Raw genomic sequence first — 9037 nt, forward strand, 5'->3', positions numbered from 1 at the left:
CCTTCAGGGGCTCGTCACCAAAGTGGGTGCTCCTCGCTCTCTCCCACTCTGCTCTTCAATCCGTGGTCTCAAGGGATGTCTCAAGATGGGGTTGAGCTGTGGTACAGAGGGGAGGGCATTTACCTTGCACTCGGTCGACCCAGGTTGAATCCCCGGCATCCCATGTGGTCCCCTGAGCACTGCCAGGAGAAATTACTGAGTGCAGAGCCAGGAGTAAGTCCTGAGCATGTCTAGGTATAACACCTCCCTGAAAAAAATTGCCCCTGTTTTGAGACCGGAGAGATAGTACAGCAGTGAGGGCATTTGCCTCGTACACGACTAATTGGGGCTTGATCCCTGGCACCCCAGTTAGTCACTTGAGCCACCAGGAGTGAGCCCTGAAATGTAGAGCTAGTAGTAAGTCCTTAGTACTATGTGGATCACAAACAAACACAAATCAAGATGCCTCCACAAGGGCCGGAGAGATAGCATGGAGGTGGGGCGTTTGCCTTGCATGCAGAAGGTCAGTGGTTCAAATCCTGGCATCCCACATGGTCCCCCCAAGCCTGCCAGGAGCGATTTCTGAGTGTAGAGCCAGGAGGAACCCCTGAGTGCTGATGGGTGGGACTCAAAAAGCCAAAAAAAAAAAAAAAAAAAAAAAGATGCCTCCACCATCCCGAGGAGAATCTGTCCCCTCTGCTCCCAGCCCCATTAAGGGAGTACCCTCATCTCGGAGTGTGTGAGGGAGACCCTCTGAGCTCAGGGAGAAAAGGAAGCCTGTTCCAGAAGGGATGAAGGGTTATAAGCCCTTTTCAGGGGCCACAGGCAGCACAGTGAGATGGCAGAGTGGCCAGGACAGGGGAGATGGGTGTGTTTGCTAACTCTTGATTTCAATGCTTGGAGATTTTCGATGTTTTAAGTACTGAAGGTTCAGAGAAACTTCGTGCCTGAGGTTGCTCCTTCACCCTGGCCTCCCGCTGTTGGCCGTGAATGTAAGATTCCCTGCACTGGGCCGGCGAGCGCTAGCCAAGGAAGGACCGCGGTTCAATCCCCCAGTGTCCCATATGGTCCCCCCAAGCCAGGGGCAATTTCTGAGCGCTTAGCCAGGAGTAACCAACCCCTGAGCGTCAAACGGGTGTGCCCCAAAAAAGATTCCCCGAGCTAAGGGACCAGAGCGGTGGCACAGGCCATAAGGCGTCTGCTTTGTGCGCGCTAGCCTAGGATGGAAGGTGGTTTGATTCTCCGGCATCCCATATGGTCCTCCAAGCCTGGAGCGATTTCTGAGCGCAGAGCCAGGAGGAACCCCTGAGCGTCACGGGATGTGGCCGCAAAACCAAAAACAACAACAAAAAGATTCCCTGAGCTAAGCCAGAAACATCCCCAATGCAACCCAGAGCTGGCCGGGAAAGCCCTCTCCAGAAGCCCCTGGGTGAAGAGGCTGGCTGAAAGGAGAAAAGCTCCTTTCTCCCCTTTTTTTCCTAAAGTCCCAGGCTCTCTGGCTCAAGTATCTGTCTTGCCCGCAGTGTTTCCTACTCGCCTCCAGGGGGCGCTGGTTCCATAGGCCAGATTTATCCTCTTCCTCCAACCCTACCCCAGACCCTCAGGGCTCTAGTCTCTGATTTTTGGGGGGGGGGGTAGCCCAGGTTACCCCTAGGGAGTGCCTCAAATTCAGCCTCACCCACAGGGTAACCATTCAGTACAAAGATAACATTCAGTTACCTGAGCGTCCCCCGAAGGCCCCACTTTCTATAACAGGCTGGACTTCAGCTCCTGGGTGACAGTGGACAGAGAATTTTAGCTCCAATCGCCTGTGACCACACTGGGGGACACCACGGGCATTCCAGGCTGGGTGAAGGCAGGTCCCACAGCACTTCCTGCCTAGAAGGAGGGGTTGAGCAGGGTAAGGTCCCCGGGCTGTTGTTTTTCCCTCAAAACACAAACCTCAGGGTAGCTGACTACCTGTCTGGCCCATTTCCCAGCAGGGAACATCAAGACTCAGAGACACGGATTTGTCCCAAAGGTGTCCAGCCCAGATTCTGGACCTGCATTGGCTCAGGAGGCGCTATCTCCTTCCCTGCTAGGAAGGCGGGAAGGCGCTAGCAGGGAAGCTAAGACAAAGCCCCAGGGCCTACCCCGCCCCACCCCCGAAGGATCTCCCCCTCTTTTCTAGCTTCTCTCCTGACTCCCTGCGGTGAACCCAGTCTCCAGTGGTCAAGCTTTCAGCCCCCTCCAAGGACCTTTCTCCTCCAGCGCTTGACCAGGATTGACCTGTTTACTAATAGAAATAATGGGGGTTTGGTAATGGAAATAATGGAGTTGACCATGGTCAGCTCAGAGTCTTAAGAATGGGGGGCCACCCATAGAAAGTGCCTTCCATGGCTAGAGGGAAAAGGGGGGTTTGGCTACATTGAGTCTATATAGGCAGATCAGATCCAAGAGTCAAAGACCAGGTCACACCTTCCACAAGGGCAGAGCAGGGTTCAGAGAGGAGAGAAGGGGTCACTCCAGATGGGCAGCTAAGATGAGCTCTAGGATGAGCAGCTAAAGCTCCCCACCCCCGCCAAATTCTGAAATTTAGCAGGACCCGGTTCCCTTCCATCCGAGTCAGGCCTGCCCTAAGTCTGAAAAACAGCACTACTTGGGGTGGGGCGAGGGACTCTGAATTTGATCCCCATGGGGCCATGGAACCTCAACCCAACTCTAAAGATACAAGGATGGAATTCAGGGGAAGTAGCTCCGATTTGAACCCCTCCCCCAGGTTGCCAGCACAAAAGCTCTATTAATATGCACATCTGTGGGGGGCCACTGGGGTGGGGGTGGTGAGGCGTTTGGCCCATCCTCCCCTTTTGGACCAGAGCTGGGGGAGGAAGGATGCTTGCACAGGACCAGCCTGGGCGAAGGTGGGGCCAGACTAATCTAGAGAGCCGGAAGCCCAAAGTAGGGGACCTGGGCTAAAACACCCACCCTCGGACCACAGCAGGGAGGCTCGGCTTTGTCTCTGGGGAACTGGGAACCTGTTCGAGGCCTGGGGACTGGCCGCCTACTTTTTCCCCATGGATGCGGGAAGTCGCAAGACCCAGTTGCTACAGAACGGAGGAGCTGAGCTCCCAGGCATGGGCCACCCACATCTTCCCAACATTCTCTTCCAGTCCCCTAATCTCCAATGCCACCGGACGGCGGCTGTCCCCCTTCTTCTCCAAGCTTCTCTGAATCTCAGGGTGTATCCTGGCCGCCGACCCCCGACCCCCCAGCTTTCTGGCGACTCACCCGTTGCGTCCCCGCTAGAGAGACAGATGTGCAAGAGGTTGGCGAGGGAGCCAGGACCTGGCAGCAGAGGTCAGCCTGGGGGAGGTGGGAGAAAGTGGGACAGGAAGTCCCGGCCCAGCCCTGCAGGTGAGGAGGGGGTGCACCTAGAGTTAACCCTTAGCTTCCCAGGGGACAGTAAGGGAACTGAGGGCAGGGCCCAGGCAGATTCCAGGCTCATCAAGTCTGGCTCTTACTGTGCTTGGGTGTGTGTGTATATGTGTGTGTGTCTGTTAATCCCGGGAAACAGGAGCAGACATCACAGACATCACTTTTTTGGGTGCTGGGAATGAAATCCTGGACCCTATACATGCAGATGTGGCTTAAAAAACAGCTTGGGGGGCCCGGACAGATAGCACAGCAGTGTTTGCCCTGCAAGCAGCCGATCCAGGACCTAAGGTGGTTGGTTCGAATCCCGGTGTCCCATATGGTCCCCCGTGCCTGCCAGGAGCTATTTCTGAGCAGACAGCCAGGAGTAACCCCTGAGCACCGCTGGGTGTGGCCCAAAAAACAAAAACAAAAAAAAAACCACAAAAAACAGCTTGGGGAGCAAAGACATAGTAAAGTGGATGAGGCATTTATCTTGCACGCAGTCCACCAGGGTTTGATCTCTGGCACCATCCATGGTCCTGGCATCCAAGCCCACCAGGAGTGATCCCTGATAGAGCCCAGGAGTAAGCCCTGAGCCTGTGGGGTGTGCCTTTTCACCCCCCCCCAAAAATAGCTGGGAGCCAGCTCTTTCCAGGTGGTTTCAGTTCCAGCACCTCTCTGCTACATCCTGAGGAACAGAGGAAGGAACCTCTGGGGTTCATTGGGGGTGTGGAGCTGCTGACTGTGCAAGGTGCCCCGGAGGAAAGAGAACAGGACCCTTTGGTGGTCAAGAGGGACAAGAGAGTCACTAAAAATCCCCCCAAGAATGAGGCCAGCTGGCATGGGACAGACAAGGCTCCCATACTGATCTGTGAAGTGCCTATGCGAATTTTGTCTTTCTTTTATTGTTTTGTTGTTGTTGTTGTTGTTGTTTTGGGTCACATCCGGCAGTGCTCAGGGCTTACTCCTGGCTCTGCGCTCAGAAATCACTCCTGGCAGGCTCGGGGGACCATATGGGATGCCAGGATTCGAACCATCCTTCTGCATGCAAGGCAAACACCCTATTTCCATGCTATCTCTCTGGCCCCTAATTTTGTCTTTCTTTTTTTTTTCTTTTTGCTACACTTGTTAGTGCTCTGGATTTGTGCTCCTGACAGTGCTCAGGGGACCAAATATGATGCTCAGAACTGAGCCAGGTACAATCTTGTACTCTTGTAGTCTTCCCAGCCCTGATTCACTTATTCTAAGAGCTGCTGCGGGCCCAGCTCGGCACAAGCTCTTGGGTCAGACTGGAAGCGGGAAACCCAGGACCCCCATTCAGAGAACGTGGCCTGAGTGAGCCAAAGGGCGTGACATAGAGGAGGCGAGGCCTGGAGGTTAAGGTCTGGTCGGCTGTTCACTGAGAAATGCTACTGGGAGGGCGACTGAACCCAGCCCCCCCTTACTGGGATTCCTTTTCACTTTTTTTTTTTCTTTTTGGGTCAACCTCCGGCTGTGCTCAGGGCTTACTCCTGGCTCTGCGCTCAGAAATCACTCCTGGCAGGCTCGGGGGACCATATGGGATGCCAGGATTCGAACCATCCTTCTGCATGCAAGGCAAACACCCTATTTCCATGCTATCTCTCTGGCCCCTAATTTTGTCTTTCTTTTTTTTTTCTTTTTGCTACACTTGTTAGTGCTCTGGATTTGTGCTCCTGACAGTGCTCAGGGGACCAAATATGATGCTCAGAACTGAGCCAGGTACAATCTTGTACTCTTGTAGTCTTCCCAGCCCTGATTCACTTATTCTAAGAGCTGCTGCGGGCCCAGCTCGGCACAAGCTCTTGGGTCAGACTGGAAGCGGGAAACCCAGGACCCCCATTCAGAGAACGTGGCCTGAGTGAGCCAAAGGGCGTGACATAGAGGAGGCGAGGCCTGGAGGTTAAGGTCTGGTCGGCTGTTCACTGAGAAATGCTACTGGGAGGGCGACTGAACCCAGCCCCCCCTTACTGGGATTCCTTTTCACTTTTTTTTTTTCTTTTTGGGTCAACCTCCGGCTGTGCTCAGGGCTTACTCCTGGCTCTGCACTCAGGAATCACTCCTGGCAGGCTTGGGGAACCCTATGGGATGCCAAGGATCGAACCCAGGGCGACCGCATGCAAAGCAAACGCCCTAAATCCACCCATACCCCTGTGCTACTGCAATAGCTCCGCCCCCTCCTTTTCACTTTCTTTGCTTGCCTTGGGGGCACATCCATAGCAATGATGTGGATTTGTTTGCTGGTGCTTAGGGCCCGTGCAGAGCAGGGATGGGGTTTGGGACCCAGACCTGGACATACAAAACCTTCCATTTGGGGGCTGAAGACATACTACAGCGGGTAGGTTCGGTTCCAGGCATCCTAGATGATGCCCCGTGCACCCCAGGAGTAATTCCTGAGTAGCCCCTAGAAACATTGTTGGGTGTGTCCAAAATAAAATCAGAAAATAAAATAAACACCAAAACAAAGTGTTCCAGCTTTTACTAATTCTAAGGAGCTTGATGATGTAATTTTATTATTTTTTTGGGGGGGGGGGTGTTTACATCCACAGTACTCAGGGTTACTCCTGGCTCCATGCTCAGAAATCGCCCCTGGCAGGCTCAGGGATGCAGGGATTCGAACCACCGTCCTTCTGCATGAAAGGCAAACGCATTACCTCTATGCTATATCTCCGGCCCCTTGATATGTAATTTGATAGAACAAGTGTTCTTTCCAAATGCCCCTGAGATTTGGTGTATTTTGTTTATTTGGTTTTTGGGTCACACCCGGCAGCGCTCAGGGGTTCCTCCTGGCTCTGCGCTCAGACATCGCTCCTGGCAGGCTCGGGGGACCATATGGGATGCTGGGATTCGAACCACCATCCTTTCGCATGCAAGGCAAACGCCCTACCTCCATGCTCTCTCTCCGGCCCTTGTCCCTGAGATTTGGAAATCTCTCTCTTTTTTGGGGTAGTCACACCTGGCAACAGTCAGGGGTTACTCCTGGCAGGTTTAGTGGTGGTGAGGGGAACCCTATAATTGCCGGGATTGAGCCAGATTGCACCCGAGTCAGCAAGAGCCCTTCGAGGAAAAGAACGAGTCGGAACAGGTGAATGTGGGGAGATCTGGGCCCGGGAAGATCCTGGCCGGAATTCGCGCTCCGTCACGATGCACCCCAAAACTGCCTGTTTCCTCACAGTGGAAGCCAACTCCGAGGCTCGGGGCTTCCGTCCTGCGGCCGATCACCGGTACCGAGACTCAGTTCGGGAAAAGTGGATGTGGGATTGGCGCGGTGGGATGGAGATCACAGGGACCGGGACCGGGACCGGATCAGATGCTTTGGGCGGGGCCTAGGGCAGCGGGCGGGGCCTAGAAAGCAACGTAGGCGTGGTCTCATGATCTGCAGCCAATCGCCGGAGTTTGCCTGAAGATGGGGGCGGGCAGAGTCGTTGCCTCGGCGACACGCTCCCGGCGTCGGAGTTTCTGGTACCCAGAGTCACCAGCTCCTTCTTGAGCATCTCCAAGTTGGGGACTTGTCCGCCTAGGATGCTTCCCAGAGTAGGGTTCGGGATGAGCTCCCATACCGATCTCCAGCGTTCCCGGGAGTTCTTAAAGTTCTTTTAAAGGGGCCGGAGAGATAGCATGGAGATAAGGCGTTTGCCTTTCATGCAGAAGGTCATCGGTTCGAATCCCGGCGTCCCATATGGTCCCCCGTGCCTGCCGGGAGCAATTTCTGAGCATGGAGCCAGGAGTGGCCCCTGAGCACTGCCGGGTGTGACCAAAAAACCACAAAAAAAAAAAAAGCCTTTTAAAGACTTTTATTCCTGGGCTGGAGTAATAGCACAGTGGTAGGGCGTTTGCCTTGCATGTGACCGACCCGGGATGGATGTGGGTTTGATTCCCGGGTCCCCCAAACCTGCCAGGGTCAATTTATGAGCATAGAGCCAGTAGTAACGCCTGAGCACCACCGGTGTGACACAAAAATCAAAAAATAAACAAAATATTTTTATTTCTGCGGCTCCTGCATACTTAACATATTGACTTTCTCTCCCTTTTCAATGATTAACCTCCGCTTTAATTAACATTTCTGCTTTCTCCACCTCGCTCATATTTCTTTATTCTGCGGCTTTGTTCCTAAGGCTAGGTTTCCTCGTTGTCTGGTCTTCATCTGTAAAGAAAATTTTCATATTCAAGGTCTATTTCGGTGGGGGGCCACACTCGGCGGCACTCACAGGTTACTCCTGGTTCTGTGCTTAGAAATCACTCCTGGCAAGCTCAGGGGACGATAGGGGTTGCCGGGGATTGAACCAGGTGAGTCGGGGATGGACCTTGTGCAAGGAAAACGCCCTAACCGCTCTGTATCGCTCTGGCCCTTCAAGGTTTTTTTTTTTTTTTCCTTTTTCTATCCCTTTCTTTTTCTTTTGTTCTTTCTTCTTTTCTTTTTTCATTTTTTTGCTTTTCGGCCACACTCGGTGACGCTCAAGGGTTACTCCTGGCTATGCATTCAGAAATTGCTCCTGGTTTGCGGGACTATATATTATGCCGGGGGATCGAATTGCAGTTCGTCCTAGGTTAGTGCGCCCAACGACTTACACCCTGCGCCACTGCTCCGGCTCGACTTCTCTTCCTCCCTCCCTCCCTCCCTCCCTCCCTCCCTCCTTCCCTCCCTCCCTCCCTCCCTCCCTCCCTCTCTTCCTTCCTTTCTCTATTTCTTTCTCTTTCTTCTTTTCTTTCTTTTTTCTTCCACACCCGGTGATACTCAGGGATTGATCACTCCTGGTGGACTTGGGGGGGGGGCATATGATGCTGGTGATTGATCCCAGGTCAGTTGTGTGCAAGGCAAGCACCTTCCTGCTGTACTATCTCTCTGGACTGCACTTATGTCATTTTTGCCATACCTCTGGCTCCAAGGAAATAATTTTGGGGGGCCACACCCAATGACCCTCAGGAATTATTCCTGGCTCTGGGGTCAAAAATTGCTCCTGGCTTGGGGGGAACCATATGGGACACCGGGGGATCGAACTATGGTCTGTCCTAGGTCAGGCAAATTCCCTACTGTTGTGCCACTGCTCCAGCCCAGGACATGTATTTTTTTGGGGGAGGGGTCACATCTGGTGATGGTCAGGGGCTATTCCTGGCTATGTGCTCAGAAATCGCTACTGGCTTGGGGGATCATATAGGTCTGTCCTAGGTCAGCGTGTACAAGGCACTACCACTTGCGACACCTCTCCGGCCCCAGGAAATAGATTTTTGAGAACATAATTTTCAGATGATAAGAACGAATTTTGTTGTTTGGGGGCCACACCAGGAGAAATGGTTTCTCCAAGAAGTCAAGAGTCATCTCTTCCCCCCCACTTGGGGAACCCTCATGTTCAGGATCCCATAAGGAAGTGGAAACTGAGAAGTGCCAGATCAAACTTCATGATTCTGAGGGTCCCTGCAGGACCCTAAGGCAGTGGGGCTGGAAGCCTTCCCCCTCTCCCCCTGCCTTGATTTGGGAAGGAGTGAGGGTGGCCTAGAGAAAAGAGTAGGAGGTTCTCAGGGGGGTGTTCCTGACCTCGTAAGGGAGAGAGAGCTCCATGCCAGAATTAGTGGGTGAGGGAGATGGACCCAGAGGACTAGCCCACCAGCCGTGGGCCCTCAGGGAAGCCCAAAGTCACATCCACAGCTT

Source organism: Suncus etruscus, chromosome 2 (assembly GCF_024139225.1).
Source record: "Suncus etruscus isolate mSunEtr1 chromosome 2, mSunEtr1.pri.cur, whole genome shotgun sequence".
Taxonomy (NCBI): domain Eukaryota; kingdom Metazoa; phylum Chordata; class Mammalia; order Eulipotyphla; family Soricidae; genus Suncus; species Suncus etruscus.